Source organism: Ambystoma mexicanum, chromosome 7q (assembly GCF_040938575.1).
Source record: "Ambystoma mexicanum isolate Mex_15411 chromosome 7q, UKY_AmexF1_1, whole genome shotgun sequence".
Lineage (NCBI taxonomy): Eukaryota > Metazoa > Chordata > Amphibia > Caudata > Ambystomatidae > Ambystoma > Ambystoma mexicanum.
In genome coordinates, this window is record NC_090941.1 from 250,072,174 (window position 1) to 250,089,818 (window position 17,645).

Here is a 17,645-nt window from a genome sequence, read left to right on the forward strand (position 1 = left end):
TATAACATGGGAAGATGTTACAAGAGGAGGATTCGGACCAGATGTGTGGGCATATGTAAACAACGATACAATGTAAAGGGAAACACCCCTACACAGTAGAAACTGGCAGACATTGAGGAAGAGCAGAAAAACAAAACCAGTTTATAATGGTTGCTTGTAATGATTTTACTGGGGTAATTACATCCATTGAGAACTTTGTAAATAGCCCTTTCAGCGATCTGAAATGCTCAACACTCAAACGTGTATGCCACTCCAAACAATATGTTGCATCATGAACATTACAGGCTGAAAGCTTGATAATTACATGTAAGTGCGTCATTTTTCTGTATGTCACCCAGTTTTAGCTACAATGTTTACGAAAATACACCAATTCTTCTCAAGGCACTGCATTAGACTATCCTTGATTTTCTTTGAACATTCAATGTACTGCCATGCAGCGGTGTCTTAGTCTACCAGAGAGGACAACTCCAAATGGCAAGGTGAATGGGAACTGTATGCTCTTTGCCAGTTCTTAGGTTGCTACAAATATCAGAGGCGACAGAAAGCATTGTTTTGGAATATTTGTGTCTATCTTAACTAAACACGTGGATGAACAATTAAATACATACATGAATAATCAATAAATACATTCCTGCCTGATAAAGAGGTGTTCCAAGTTTACACAGTGCATTCAAATTCCCCTAGGAAGAACTAAGTGGAATGTGACCCACCCTCCCCAACAATACCTCGTAACTGCTCCCTGTCAAATTGCAGTTTACTACGATGCATTTGGGCTGCTGCGCGCTATACAGATATGAAATAAATAAATAAATAAATAAATAAATCTGTAAGACTGCAATCACTATGCACTTATCTAACGTTGGTCAGGTTCTGCCCCCATTTGCTTTCTCAGTCTCTCGGACCATCAGAACGTGAATATATGTGTTCACAAATATCGTATGATCTTGTGTAAGACAACCAGCAATGCGACCTTCAGTATGACCCTTCATCTAGTTTTTCTTGTGAAAGCACCTTTTATCTTCAACAAATACAAATTATTCAGGAACACATCGATTGCACGGCACAGCTTCTCCTGCTATTATTATCAACAGTAATAACCCAATGACTAATACCTACCATAGGCATATGAAGCTTCATTGTACTGCTTTAAAGCATGCCAACCGGTCTGCTGGTACAATGCTATCATAGAAACAGTGCAAAAACATCATATAAAGTCTCGAAATGAGAACACGATAAGCAAACATAACCTTAACTCTTTCCATTCCACTCGGCGTTATTCATTTGCTTTTTTGTGGCACATGTTATTGCAAGTTTGCTTTTTGGGACAGAACAGAAGACCAGTAAGGAGACGCTATTGTAGCTGAAACCATTTCCCATAATTTTGGCAATATTAAACATAATCTCTTGAAGAGTTCTCAAATTGAGTTACATCTGTCACTGAAAAGAACCGTACTACTTTCTTTCAGTAGGACTCGTTCTTGGGAAAATTGACCAATAATAAAACAAAGCAAGCTCCAATAGAGGCTTCAGTTTGAGCGGCGGTTAATCCATCCTGGCCTTTACAATGCCTCCCCTGGAGGACATGAAAAGAGGTAGATTGGTGTCCCGCATGCAGCAAAGTTTTTCTGCACTGCTGATAATTTCAAAGCTTAGCTGCCATTATTCTACGCGCCTATTTTCTCGAATAGGGCTTTCATTTCCTGCTACTTATATTATTTGTTTCTCTGTTATTCAGTTCTACTCGTCAATCAGAATCTTTCAGCAGGACTGAAAAACTCCAGCAGCCTCAAATTAGTCACTTTTGTGCACAATGGAGCCATACTCTGGCCGCTTCATGGGGATTTTTCGCGAGCGGTAGTGGGCTATAACTTAATGAATAATTAGATAGAAAAGTACAGACATTTTTGCAATTGTAATTGATGAGCTTTCATCATAGAGATTATCCTATTCTTCGATCTCACCATGACAATTCATCTAATTTGAGGATCTCAAGCACATCATAAGACATACAGTCTCTTCCTGCAAGAACATTAGCATTCACTATCGAACTTGTATAATCACTGATGATAGATATCACTACTTACCATTGTAACTTGCAGGGGTGGACTGGCCTATAGGGATCTCTGGAGATTTCCCAGTGGTCCTGTTCACCGTGGGCCTCTTTTGTGTGGTATTTCCACATTTTCTCATAGGAAAAGGGTCGGGCTTGATCAAAATGTGTCATATGGGGCCACGTTGAAAATTATTTCCAGGGACTCTTTTGACCCCCAGTAATTATTTCCAGGGCCTGTTTTAGTTCCCAGTCCACCCCTGGTAACTTGTGTTGTCTATGTGAACGATAGATAGTTGATTCAAGAAGAGAGGGATGTTTGTGTACTGAAATCTCAGATTCAGCTCAAACAATGTCACCTGAGAAGAGAGAATTGATGTCTTCTATGATGCCATTGTTGATGTCATCTGTAATATTATTTTGTGCTAGTGGGCTGCACGACGGAGGGGATTCAGAGTTAAAGATGGCATCGAGCCAACACTGGCTGAATCATATGGCTTTCGTTTTGTGAAAGTGTTTCAACTTAACTCTCTGTTGATGAAAGTTTTTTCACTGATTTTAAGGATTTCACTTTTTTCCTACACTTGGCAAATTAAGAGCTTGCAACAAAGAGCACATTGAATAATATCAGAAAAACAACCTTACATTTGAAAATACAGCCTTACTGATTTAAGACGAGGGATTGTGACCCTGCATCAATCAACATTGTCACTTCAACTGCCCCAAACCAGGAGGAAGTGCAATAAACATTGAATTCAATGCAAACAAATAAATCAAATTCCTTGAAACTAAATCTCATCATGAATCAGCTTTAATAAAATGTTATGTATCTCTTCACATTCTGCAATATAATGTCTTCTTTTAAATAGTTCAATCATTAGGAAGGCAGAGGTGTAACATCAAGTCTGTCTAAATTCGGACTTTTTGTGCAATGGCTTAAAGGGAAATAGTGATAAAACCTACATGTGCGTCTGAGGGGGGATCAAACTGCCCCCCCCCCCCCCTCCGGGAGCACAGAGAATGCCACATTCAGGTTCCTTTCCCAGGGAGAAGAATACCACAGTGCCCACACCAGCACATGGATAATATCACAGAGAAATCAGAGGGCAGACATTGTTTGGACTAGATCCAGGTTAATTAGTGCACTATCATATCTGTATTATAGAACAACTTAGCTACTCAGTCTATACGATATCCATCCTCTTCTGTAACATAATAAAGGCATAGGTTATGTCTTCATGTGCTAGATATGTACGGTGTGTGTCTGTAAGTTCCTGATTTGCATGGAGACAGACCTGGCTCCTTCTCAGTTCCAAACACATTCGATGATATGCTCCACCAAAGAACATGGAATTACAGAAAGAATAGATGGATTAGGTTCTCTGCAGATTGTCTTCATAAGAGTGGAAACAGTAGTTGTGGTTAAAGAGTAGGAATATAACATTAATATGTCACTATTGTATTGAACACAGTTTGCCAGGATGTGTGTTGCCTTTCTTCAACTAACTGAAATAGCTTATTCTTGTCAAATGCCTACAGCCGTTTATACACTTGAACATATGAAAGTCTGTGTTTACATAATGTTGTAGGATGCTTTATCTTGTTTTTTATCCAGTTAAGTAATGTGCAATTACTTACTGAATATGCTTTCTCGCTAGACAAGTCATAGTTAAGGTTAAGACCAACAGGCCTATTCATGGAATTAATGTGCGCTGAAAATATCGGCGCAAGCGTGCGAAAACGTGCGATTCGCAGTGAAAGAGCGATACTCGCAGTGCAAGTGCGAATATCGCAGGGAAACCAGCGCACATCTATTCATGGAAGTCCGTACACGAGTAAAATCTGGGATGTGCGCTGAAGAAGTGCGCGGCGCACGCCGGCGCACAGGTCATCTAACGGCATGCGCTAAGGCCACAGCAAAAGCACACATAGCGCGGCGCACATAACAAAAGTAGGCGGAACACGGGGCGTGACACGCGGAATGGGGAACAACTTGTGAAAATTTGGGCGTCACGGGGGAAGCACAGGAGGCAAGTGCGCGGAACGCCCACACACTCGCCTGCAACATGTATTCATGGAATCGAATAGGGCAAAACAGCGCACGGGCAAAGACGCGCACAGGCCTAAACACGTCCGCCACACGAAGGCAGGCGGTTGCGTCGCTGTGCATGAAAAAATGTGCGCCAAAATGTGTGCCCACAAAAAGCAGGTATATACAGCTATGTAGAATGTCCCATACTGTGGGCATCTAGGACAAATGATGTGCAAAGGGGTACGTGACACACACGGACACCTGTGTGTGAAAAATAGCATGTGCGTGTATTTCGGGGGTGCGCGGGAAGTTCTACATGCTATTTGCCCTGGGGGAGCGGAGTACGTGTATTACAGGGGTTCGTGTGAAGTTTCACACGCGATAGGCTTGGGTGCGTGTATTTCAGGCCTGGGTACGTGTATTTCAGGGGTGCGCGTGAAGTTTCACCCGCAATTGGCCTGGGTACGTGTATTTCAGGGGTGTATTAAAGCAACATGAATGGATACATGAACACATGTCTGTCACACACACACAATGGTTGCAAGTGAATGTGAAAACCCATATCATGACATGCATGAAACCAATGAGATAATACCACACATCGAAGTATGAAGAAAAAAATGTATTAAAAGCAACATGAATGGAATTAAAATCAAACAAACAACAATGGGAATAAAAAAAGAAAAGCTGCTTGTCCGCAAAATAATGAAAAACAAGAAATCATAATCCAAAGGAAAGGTGTCCAAAGTGACAGTCCAACAAAGCAAATCCAAGGAAAAACCATTGCTCCATGGGGAAATCCAAAAACAAAAGATGAATCCAATAGTGAACTATATACAGATGAACAATCCAGGGTCCATGATCCCAACTGAAGAAATGAAACCTATCAAAAATACTACCTAATGAAAAACTATATACAGAAACGTGGTGCATTGTCCAAGCACAACCAAAATAAAGAAAAAAGCCAAAGGAAACCTAACACTATCTAACTATTTACAAGGGCAGCGGGCAAGTCCAATGGCTCACATGTTGATGTCCCGGGCCAGGGCATCATCGAACTCCTGCTCGATGTCCCGGAGGCGGTCCTCTTCCATGGCCCCGAGGGTTCGCAGGGACGATGACATCTGGAACTCCAGGTCCCTGCGAATGGCCTCGAAGCACTCGGCCCATCTCAGGGCCCTACGCATGGAGTTCTCCGCCCTGACCATCATGAGCCATGCCTCTTCCGCCCGCTGCCGCTCCGCATCTATCGCATGGCCCAACCGCTGCCACACGGAAGACACTTCCCGTCCAGGGTCCTCCTGCCCTCCGGCCGATGCCTGCCCCTCCGATGATGAAGGCCCGAGCCATCATGGCTCCCACCTTGTTGCTGCTGCTGCTGTGCCGCTGCCTGTGCCCTGGCTCCTGCTGCCTGCACATCCTCCTCCAGCTGGGGTACAGTTGTTGAGATGGCCACCCCTGCTGGATGTCCGACTCCCGACTGTGGCAGGGATGTGTCCTCCACCAGCCTGGCCCCAGGGTCAGATGCAGCTCGACAGGGCACCCAGGTGACACATGGGTGGGAAGATGGCACAGAGGACACCTGGCGCATAGGGGGTTTAGTTGAGGAGGGGGTCGGAACAAGGTCCAGAAAACGGAGGAATCCGGGCATGGTGAACTGTCCCAGTGGGTCAACGAGCCATGCGAGAAGACGTGCAGTCTCCTCATGGAAATACTGCAGGTCAGCTTGCATGGCATGTTGACGCAACGCCACCCCACCCAGGACAGGCTCAACCTGGTGCTGGATAGCCACATCCGCAGGGAGAGGAAGGCCAGTTGGTGTAAGCCAATCCCCTCCCTGAGAACGGGTCTGGACGTAGGTATCCCTGCTGGTGCAAGATGATGCAGTCACAGGATCGGGGACAGGATTACACACAGGCACCTCTGCGGCAGCCTGTGCTGCCTCCTGTCCCTGCCCCTGCACTGCACCACTAGCACAAGTGGAATCCCCACCTCCAGACCCCGTCTCTGTCCCTTGCACTGCCTCCTCCTCCACCAAACCCCCCACCAACCTGGATGACTCCATGCCATCTTCCTCTGTCGGGCCCTGTGGGGTCTCAGCTGCCCCTTCGGCTGCCGAGGAGTCCAACTCCAACCTCCGCCTCTTGGACCTCCCCTCGGCAGCTGCGACCTGGGACGCGGCACCGGACTACTCACTCCCCGACGAGATGACAACCTGGGAGGGGAGCCGGGCCTTGCGTCTCCGGCTGGCGGTGCGATCCCTGCCGCTGTGCTCCACAGCACCTTCTCCGCCCTCTTCATCAGTTGATGCTGCAGACAGGGAGAGATAGGAGACAGGCATCAGGGCACTGTACAATGGACTCATACACACATGACAGTTGTACATGAGTGGCATTGTCAAACTTCAGACATGGCATCACAATCCCCAACACACATGTCATTTCAACTCACACACATGAGCTATTCCACAGCCATATTGCAACAGCCAGCACCATCATACACATACAACAGCATGAGCAGCCAAAGGTGAGCCAGACATCACATGAAACACAGGGAGTGCACTAGACATGCACACACGCCACCACAATTACATGCATGTGTACACCTCCACCAACTGTCGCAGTGATGAGATTGGCATCCATGTCACATCTGGCAATCAGTCTTCTACATATCAGTCTCACATGCATCCATGTTGCATCACTGTTGCACCCATGTCAAATACACACACATGCACATGTACATGGTGCAGATACATGCAGCTGGAACCAACATCCATGTGTGACACCACAACCATGCCAATTTACATACACAGTAATCCAAACATGTGTGCTCACACATCTGCATTTGGCCTGCATGCTTACCCACACATACACCATCCATGTGTCTCACACATGAAAGGACTTGCATGTGTCAGCCTCACAGCCCTGTACATACACATCCATACATGGCCCTACAAAACCACATGTACAACCTGCACACTACTGGCACACCACCACCCGCACAGCTTCCAATCAGTATGCATGTACACTTACCGCTCGACTCCAGAGGGGTCTGCCTCTCAAGGACCTGGACGTGGAGCGCTGGGCATATGCTTTCCAGGACCCTCATCTGATGTTCCGACAGGTGGCCCTGGCGCCCCTTAGCATCCGCTGCCTTCAAGAGGCGCCGGGCCTTGTTGAGGGTCCTGGACCTGAAGTCCTCCCAGTGCTTCTTGACATGTTGGAAGTCGCGGATTGCCACCCCCTCCGTGTTGATGGCAGTCACGATGTCCGTCCAGATCCGAGTCCGTCCTTCCTTGTCGGTGGCCGACCTTCCGAAGAGGGCATCATACTGCCCCGGGACTTGCTCCACCAGGACACCAACTTCGGTGGCAGTGAAGCTGGTGGCCCTCTGCCTCTCTGACTGGGGGTTGCCAGTGGTGCTAGATGGTGTAGTGCCTGACATGGCAACCCCAGAGGCAGGTGTGGGTGGGAAACTGGGTCCTGGGGGTGGGCTATGGAGCGATGGAATAGCAGTCGGGAGTCTTTGGTTCCAGCAGGGGTGGTCACAGCAACAGCACCCCGGGCTGACGTGCAGGCAGCAAATGGAAGGGCACGTGGCAGCAGGCAATCAGGCAGCAGCAGATGGCAGGTGGGAGCCGGCAGTAATTCGGCCTTCTGGGCAGGAGCGTGGTCTTCCGTGTGTGAACGCCTGGCCAGCTTGATATGGAGTGATTTGGCATGTGAAAATCTTGCACGTCAGCGTGTAATTCGAGGAAAGGCCCTTAGCGCGTAAGTGTGTCAGCACCCATACGCGATTTTATTGGACCAAAGGCCCTCAGTGCGTAAGCGCATCTGTGACGTATCGCGCACGGGCCTGTACGTGCTTTTCGTGGGGTGCGTGTGTTTTCCAGGCGTTGGGGTTCACACGCTATTACTTCACAGCAGGTGGGTGTTGGTTACGCGTTCTTCTACGCGCAAGGCAAACAGTGAGTGGTACCCCGCTCTCCCAGGCCCAATCGCTTGTGAAACTTCATGCGCACCCCTGAGATACACGTACCCAGGCCAATCGTGTGTGTCACTTCAACCGCACCCCTGAAATACACGTACCCAGGCCAATCGCGTGTGAAACTTCACGCGCACCCCGGAAATACACATACCCAGGCCAATCGTGTGTGAAACTTCATGTGCACCCCTGAAATACACGTACCCAGGCCAATCGCTTGTGAAACTTCACGCGCACTCTTGAAATACACGTACCCAGGCCAATTGTGTGTGAAACTTCACGCGCACCCCTGAAATACACGTACCCAGGCCAATGGCGTGTGAAACTTCCCGTGCACCCCTGAAATACACATACCCAGCCCAATCGCGTGTGAGACTTCCCGCGCACCCCTGAAATACACGTACCCAGGCCAATTATGTGTGAAACTTCCCACGCACCCCTGAAATACACGTACCCAAGCCAATTGTGTGTGAAAATACACGCGAGCCCCTGAAATACACGTACCCCGCTCCCCCAGGCCTGATCGCGTGTGAAACTTCCCGCGCACCCCTGAAATACACGTACCCAGGCCAATCGCGTGTGAAACTACCTGCGCACCCCTGAAATACACGTACCCAGGCCAATCGCGTGTGAAACTACCCGCGAGCCCCTGAAATACACGTACCCCGCTCCCCCGGGCCTGATCGCGTGTGAAACTTCCCATGCACTCCTGGAATACACGTACCCAGGCCAATCGCGTGTAAAAATTCACGCGAACAACAGTTATACACGTACCCCACTCGCACAGGCCCTTTCGCGTGTGGAAGTTACCGCAAAACCTGTAATACACGTTCCCCGCTTGGCGTTTGCTGTTTGGCAGTCCGGTAAACTGGTCCAGGGTTGGCGCAGCCCTTTGCGCTGGATTGGGGATTTTGATGGCTTTTCCTTGCGTGAGGGCGTTCTTGGGGGCGTAACTGGCGCTGCTGCAGGGTCGCTGCACCACTCTGCGCCACGGCTGCTTTTGGAGGCTAAAATCCATGAATACGATGTGCGCGGAAATCGATTTTAGCGCACGCAGCTGGCGCAGACATTCTCATGTGAACACTGTGCGCCAGCCGCGTGCGCCACTTTTGTGCGAATTTCTATGAATTACCCTGCAAGTATCTATGGCATTTTCCCCAAAATTACCTTTCTTAATATTTTTAGAACACTTGCATAACACAATCTGAAAATATTCCAGAGTAATATTTTGAGGCAGCCACATATGCATGCAATATTTCAGATTTCTACATTAAGGTCTTCATAATTTAGACAAAGTGTTTACTGTGTTTTGAAAAGCTTTTAACCTGGGGTTTTCCCATAGGATAAAAAATCACATTTTCGACCCAAATTACATTATGCAAGCCCTGTTTGGAAAAGGGCTATTTGGAGCAGTGGCTGTTTGGAGATGAGGGCGTGAAGGGAACCTGCCTCTTTGTTTCAGGCTGAAGATAACACTGTTCTGCTTCATCTGACTTTCGTTTTGTGCTTGCCTTTGTGTGACTTTCGCTATGCAAGGTGTTTTAATATCATCGTTAATATCACCTAGTTGCAGGAGGAGAAAGAGTATCGCTGTGGTTCATCACTAGACATCACATGAGCGTTGGCTGATTGCTTCGTGTGTTTCTACAGTTGATTAAGCTGCTGCAACTCTCATTTTCTTTTCTTTTGCTGATATTGACCTTAAACGGAAGAGTGTGTTTTGAACAGGGGAAGACTTGCATGCTATAATTCAGTCCCAAGCACAAACAGCAGGCACTCGCCTCCATGCACCAGCCTATTGGCGTACCTTGGGGGCTTTAAGGATTGGAAACATCTTGTGCGTGTGAGGTGGTGAGGTGTAACTACAACCTCTACATCATCTCTGATGTTCAGACCCTTTTTGCATGCAGCCAGCCCCTCTCATTTGATTGATAACCTGAGCCTGTTTAGTGCATTATGGCTCAGTTGTGTGGCCCTGAGTACTTGCAGCTTAACTTAAGAGAGCATGCTTTACTGCCTTTGTATTTTCCAACTGCTTTTTCAAGCTCTTTTGAACACTCTGGATATCTGAGTCCTGGTTCAATCTTTATGCAACAGTCTCGATCTTTGTGGCCTTCACACTTGTATATTGATATTGATATTTTATTTATATAACGCCTATGCACAACGTGTTTCAAAGGGCTTCAAGGCGGGGGACGGAGCATGGGTAAAATATAATGACATTCTTACAAGGTATTGAGACATTAAGCATGGGCAAATAAAACTATCGTACTAGGCCTAGTTGGATTATGAGACCATAGAAATAATCACTGAGTGAAGTCGCACCACCTGCAAGTTAAGTTAACCAGTCGCCCTAGCTGCAGGGAGCAAGGGGAGGAGTCAGACAATGGGTGCCCCTTGAGCCAGTCGGGCATTCCCTCCTCATGTGGTTAGATCAAGTGAGAGACTTTTTTGTATGCATTGGATTTTATAATTTAGGTTAAAATACTGTTTTTTTACCTTTCTTAAATGTATTTTTATATTTATTTTTGTTTGCTTTGTCATACTTGCAGTGGTTTCTTTTGCTGTAACAGTTATTTTTGATCTTTGGTATTTTTGTATATTATTACTGTTACTGCTGTTAACTGTGGATCATGTCAAAAAGAAAGAGTGTGGATGATTGAGGGTGGGCACCGCTAATAATTAGTTAATAGTTATGTTTCAATTCTCAAAAGTGTATATATCGGAGCACACCTTGAGACCTAGGCACAAGGTTACCAATAACTAAAGGAAAGAAATAATTAGAACTCAATCTAATTCTAACTGTGTTCACGTTGGGCTCTCCACTTGAGCTGCAGTAGGGTATGTAAACATTAGTTCATTTCTAAAGTTTCATTACAAATTGAAAGCCAGAAGCTCCTATGGTTTATATCATACTTCAAGATTTTAATTGGGAGGCAAAAAGTGCATCTATAGATTCAGTGCCATCAAACATGATTGCTGATGCATTTCGGACAATGTCCATCTTCATGGCTTAAGGCACTGATTGCGTGGCCGTTTAGCCTGTAGTCTTATAGTCTTGTCTATGTTTATTATATTTGAACAGCATGACTCTCGTGGCGTAGTTGTGGAAAATTCCCAGTTTTGCGCTGCTCGTCAGTGTCAACAAGTCTCTCTCGTGCCACTCATAAAAGCGTAGTGAGATAGACTTGTTGACAGTGACGAGTAGCGCAATACTGGGAATTACCATAACTGTGCCACGAGAGTCATGCAGTTCAAATATAGTAAACTTAGATACGACTATCAGCCAAACCTATCGACCTATACAAGGATGAGCCAGATGCATGGTGGCCTATCCTTTGCAGAATTCTTAATGCTGCGATCAAACTTAGCTCAGTGCCTGTTATGTGGCAACACACTATCTAAGTCCCAATGTGTTTATTTATTTATTTATTGTGCTTTAGCCAACTCTTTTGATTTTTCACATACATAAACAGAATTGCAATACTGAGTGAAACATTAAAATATTCATATGAAACAATTTCTTAGCATTAGGTACATCTAAAAGAAAAGAACAGGAAACATTAAAACAAAACATAACATAATCAGCATAAAAAACATTTAAAAAAGTTATAAAATGGAGCATAATGGAGAGGAGAGTGGTTTAGGGAAATAAATCACCACCCCACACTTGATTCCCATCACACAAGAATCCAAGAGATCTCATGACCTCCACGACCTGGATAGTCAGGTCTGTTTCATGGGCCGAAACTAACCTCTCTCAGAAAGAATCCAAACATATCCATTCCAATTTATCCACAAACCTACCCAACAGCCTTTACCTTAGTTCATAGGTTCTACAGCAGTCTAAAAGAATATGCCTCAATGTTTGAATATGCTTTTCTTTACAAATACGGCAGCTGGTATCTCTTGGTGCCGCCTTGACATTTATGGCTTTTGTTTCCTCTGAATTGATAACATCCAGACGCAACCTTAGGAAAACCATCCTTCGAGCTTTATCAGGGAACCAGATCAAGTACTTTGGTATATAGCCACGCCACAGGGTTTGTCATACTGTGACAGTGACTTTGCTAGAGACAATTCTTGTATCTGGTTGATAGTTTCTATCCAATCCATACAGGAAGAGTAGTCTTAACACCCATAGGATTGGTACTCAGGTCTTCACAAGATTTGCTACATTGTTGTAATCTCATTGTAGCATCGTTTTTAATTTCGACTAGAGTGAGACTTGTGCCTTTCCTCATCTTGATTTCTTCATACAGAGAGTCCCTCTGAGGGGTTATAATTTGTCTAAACATGGAAATAATTTTCCAATATAAGTACACTTTCAAAGATTGCAGGCCCAAATTGTATATTAGACTATCGGCATGCTCATAGGCGAATTCAGAACTTTTTTCCAGACCTTGCTCTCAATCCTTGCCCAATTTACTGCATGTCACTATAACAATGTTTCTAAACCATACAGTAGTCAAGGAATGATCTTCAGTTAATAATATCTTATCACAAGCACTATTGAGAACTTACAAAAATAATGGAGGAGCTTTTACATGTGGGCTACCAAAGGCACCAGTTCAAATTCTTTATCCACCTCCAGCTGTTTAAGAGTCATAGAGAAACGCACTTGCAAACCCAAATATATAATTTTCTTTACACAGGGAACCGACAGACACAAGAGTTTCCAGTTAACTTTAGGAGCCATCAATGATGGACGTTTAAAGATAACAATGCTAGATTGTTTAGGGTTTACCAACAGATCATCTTCCAAAGGAAATTTACCAAATGCGTTCAATAAATGGAGAATGATTGAGTAAAACAATATCATCTGCATATGGTATCCAACTCACTGATTGTCCGCCAATTTTAGGACTAATCAAACAATGAGATTTTAACAACGGTCGTAAGTCTGCCATGTATAAATTAAATACTGTTGGTGCCACCATACAGTTATGTCTGACTCCTCTGTCAGTACTGACCACCCCTGATAAGTCCCCTTTGTTGTTCAGCTTGACTTTCAGACTAGAATGTTTGTGCATTCCAATAGTTATTGGCCAACAGGGAGTTGAAGGTTTGTGACAGTTCAAACCAGACTCCATATAATATGGGCCTTTTTTTCTCAGGACTCATTTGACACCACAGACATGATCAATCAATTTAAAGTGGTGGAAATACCTCTCCTAAAACCAATCTGCTGTTTGGAGAGAATATTGGCCTCAAAAACTCCCAATTTGCCACCTCAAGCAGTACCGCCCCCACTAAAATGTTATTATCTGCATCCAACAAGGTGATCAGGGGGTAATTAGCAGGGATTGCTCGATTGCCTTTCTTATAAATTGAGATAACATTCGCCAACCTCCAAGGCAGTGGAATCATCCTTCTATCCAGAATCTCTTTGAACATAAGCAGCAGAATCTTTGACCATAACTGTGGATTGAGCTTATATATGGAATTTGTCAGGCCATTGGGGCCTGAAGCTCTAGATGAAGACGATGTTTTAATTAGATCTACAATTAGATCCTCATCCATGGGCAGTTCCCATGTTATTTCACAATTGCTATTATGTAAATTCCCTGGAATAGATTTCCAAATTTTTCCAAAGTACTCACACCAGACTGCTTCTTTTTCTGTATACCTCTGTTTATTGATTCATTAATAAGTACATATCAACTTTAAACAACCAACAAGGTCACATGTCATAAATACAGTATTCCAAACTATGAAGCATTTCCCAGCTAGCATGAGGGTATCAAGGAAGGTCCTGGGGACCTATATCGCCGGGTCTGGGTCTGCATTAAGGAATATAATGGGCCATCAAGGCCTTCAGCAACAATCATCAAGTGCCCTCTCATTTCCCCCAAACTTTCTGAATCTGCTTGGGACACCCTTTAGCCTTGTAGATAAGTCTTTCCAGGGACACACATCTGTGTACTTCATTGGACCATCTATTTATACTCAGCTTTTCAGCTGACCCCCGGGTTGAGGTGGTTTGGCTCTTTCTCGCTCCAAGTGCCACCACCAGGAATGTCTTCTCGTGTTTAATGAAGTCCACTTCTCCCCATATACCCAGCAATATGAATTTTGGGTCTTGTGGAACCGGGGACCCCAGGGCGGCAGAGATCTTGCTAATACATTTCCCCCAGAAGCTCTAGAGTATGTCAAAGCCCCACACCATATGAAAGAAGGTGCCCTCCCCTCTTTTGCATCTCAGACATTCCCCACTGTCTACCACCCCCCATTGTGACATCGCTGTTCGAGAATAGTACTATTGGTGTAATATCTTGAGTTGGATCAGTCAGAGCTTGGCGTCAATAACAATATCTTGTGGAAACATTAGTGCCTGCACCAATGCCTCGGCGTCCAATGGGCCCAAGTCCCTTTCCCATTTCTCTTTTAGCCTAGCCAGTTTTTATATTCCAAAGGAATGGAGGACCTGATATAGCGTGGAGGTGACCTTGGTTGGGATGTGATCTGGGAAGACATTGGTCTCGAGGGAGTCGCAATTGGGAACCTCCCCCAGATTAGGGAATTGGACCATTGACGGCATGTGTTAGCGGCAAGTGTCTGTAGTGCTTGTAGGTTGGATCGCAAATTTCCCCCGCAGAGCCTCAAAGTCCAGGAAGTGTCCGTCCTGCACTACATCTGCCAGTAAGAGTATGCCCCATCCCTCTGAGGTCCTGAAGTGCCCCATTTTCTGGATTTCGGGGAGGTGTTTGTTATGCCACAAGGCTGCTCCAGTGTCGGTCTTGCTCTCCACCGAATATGCTGGTGGGCTTCTCCCCAAACCTGGCGGATGTCTAGTGTCATCCTTGACATTGCCACCATCCTTTTGTTTTCACCATACAGTATCTGAAGGGGGGTGATCAGGCCTGTTCTGCCTATCTCAGCCCTGATGTGTAGGAGCACCGTGCCTCCATTTAGCGAGTCATTCACCCCTATTTGTGCTGCCCAGTAGTAGGTGCAGAGACATGGCAATCCGATACCTCACTCCCACACTGAGTGCTGCAGTGTTTTAAGGGCAATGTAAGGTTGTTTCCCTCCTCATAACAACCCACAGAGGACACTATCCATTGCTGCAAAAGATGTGTGGGCAATAGAAGGTTGGGCATTCTGGAGGACGTTTAGAAATCGCGGAAGTGGCAACATCTTAAACAAGGCTGCTTTACCCATTAGTGTTAAGGGGAGGGTCTGCCATGGGACGCATCAGCAGTAAATCTGCCTATCACAGGCTGTAGACTGAGCTGGAGAAAGTCATCCAGGGCTGAATGGATGCGAATGCCAAGATAGGTGAAGCCTAAGATCGAGATCAAGTACGGGCATCGTTCGGGGATTGCAGAGTCTCCCCCCAGGAGCGAGAACAATATTATTTTCTGTTTGTTCACTTGAAGCCCCCCACATTTTTGGTATTCCAAAAGAATGCGGGGCACTACTGGGCCATAGATCGTAGGTTTGCTGAGATACATGAGAAGATTGTCTGCGTACAGGAAGATTCAATATGCCCTTCCCCAAGGCCAGGAGTATCCAGTCCAGTTCCTATCCATTCTGTATTGCCAGTGGTTCAATAGCAAGGAGAAACAACAGGGGGGAGAAGGGACAGCCTTGTCTGGTCCCACGGCCCAGTGTAAACATCCTGGAGCTCCTACCATTCACCCTCACAACCGCCTCTGGGGAGTCATAGAGCAGTTTCACCCAGTACATGAATCCCTGCCCAAATCCCATCCATCTCATAATATCCCACAGGGCGTCCCACCCCACTGATTCTAATGTCCACTGCCAGAAGTGCTAGTGGGACCAAGATTGCTGGGGCATGGTCAATAGCGAGTTAAACCCTACACAGGTTCATCCGGGTGGATCTGCCGGGGCATGAACTCACACTGGTCCGTGGATTAGGGATTCTATCACTCCTAGCAATCTTTTAGCCAGGATCCGTACGAGAATCTTGGCTTCCCCATTAAATAATTATATAGGCCTATAGAAGGCACACAGTTCTGGGGGCTTCTCGGATTTGGGAATCACCTCTATACATGTCCTCCTGAGGTCCGGGGAAAGTCGTCCCAGTTCCTTGCCTCATAGAAACCAGTGGTGCATGTGTCCTGTCAATGCTCCCCGAGTCGTTTCCAGGTTTCTACCGGGAAGCCATTGGGCCTGGGGGTTTTCCTGATTGGAGTCACAACAGTGTGGTTTCAACTTCTTCTCCTGCGATCTCTGAATCAATGTCCCTCACTTGTTGTTCTGAGAGACGAGGGAGTTCAATTGAATCTAGGAAGTTCAGGTCATCTATCTCGATTGCCCTCGCTGGGGGGAGTAAAGCTTTTCATAGAAGGCAGCAAGTTCGTTAAGGTCAAAATATTCTGTGGTTTTAGGGAAGAGGCCCTCTATTATATCATGTATTCCCAGATTATATGTGTTCATGCGCCAGGTTGTTTCGGGTTTGGTTTGCCCATTCTTCAGTGTTATCAGTGAGGGGGAGTGATCCAAAATGCCTCTCAAAGGAATATTGCGGACAACAGCCTGTGAGCCATGTTAAGGGGGACAGAACAATACTCTGGAGAGCGACCTGTGCACATTAGAGTAGAATGAGTACACATATTCTGTTTCATGTATTGCCCTCAGCGTATCTACCAGTCCCATCGCATCTACAAAGGAGTATAGTTTGGTCGGGGTGTCTTAGTTCTTGTTGCCCCCGTGTGACCTGTCCTTATGCATCTCCATGACATCATTAAAGTCCCACCCCAGGACCCACGAGTCTGCCTGTTCAGTAAGTGTTACTGCTTGGAGATCGTTCAGGAGTTCCCTTGTAAATGGTGGGGGAGCCTAGGCTGCAATGATGCCCCAGCTACTTCCTGAAATGTCACAGAGTACAACCACAAATCGAACTTGTTGGTCTATGCATACCTTTCTAAGGTGGAACGGTACCATCTTGTGTATGAGAACCATCATACCCCTAGCCCCTCTCGGGAATCCAGCATGATATGCTTGCAAGTAGTTGGATCTCCTAAAAAAATGGCAATCGGTACAGACTAGGCGTGTTTCCGTGAGGAGGGCATAATCGGGAGAGTGCCGGTTGAGAAACTGGAGCACCAGTCTCCACTTTATGCTAGGGATCAGCCCATTGACATTACATGTCAATAGGTATATTTCCCCATCATGTGTCATGCGTATCCTTGTGTTTTGCAAGCTTTGGGGGAGGTATCATGAGTCTTAGACCCATCCTGTCTGCCCCTTGTCCCTATGTGCTCTTGCTGCATGTTCCAATGCCATTCATCTCTGACTGCTGCTGCCATGTGACCAACCAACACAAACAATGAATAATAACCAACCCCAATCACCCCGTCCTGGGCCCTTCCGCCTGTCTCAGGATTGTGTGAAGTGATTATAGAATATGCATTTTCAGTAGTGAACTTCAGCGCATAACAGTGTGTTTTTTCCTTCCTTCCCCTCAACTGTACCCCACCAACTCCCCCACCCCCAACTAGAAATACCTGTTGCCCAAACATGTAAATTAAAACTTATAAGAATGTGTTTGGGGTGCCCCTCAGGAGCAAGTTCTAATCCCCTTCAAGCAAACTCATACAAATTACATAA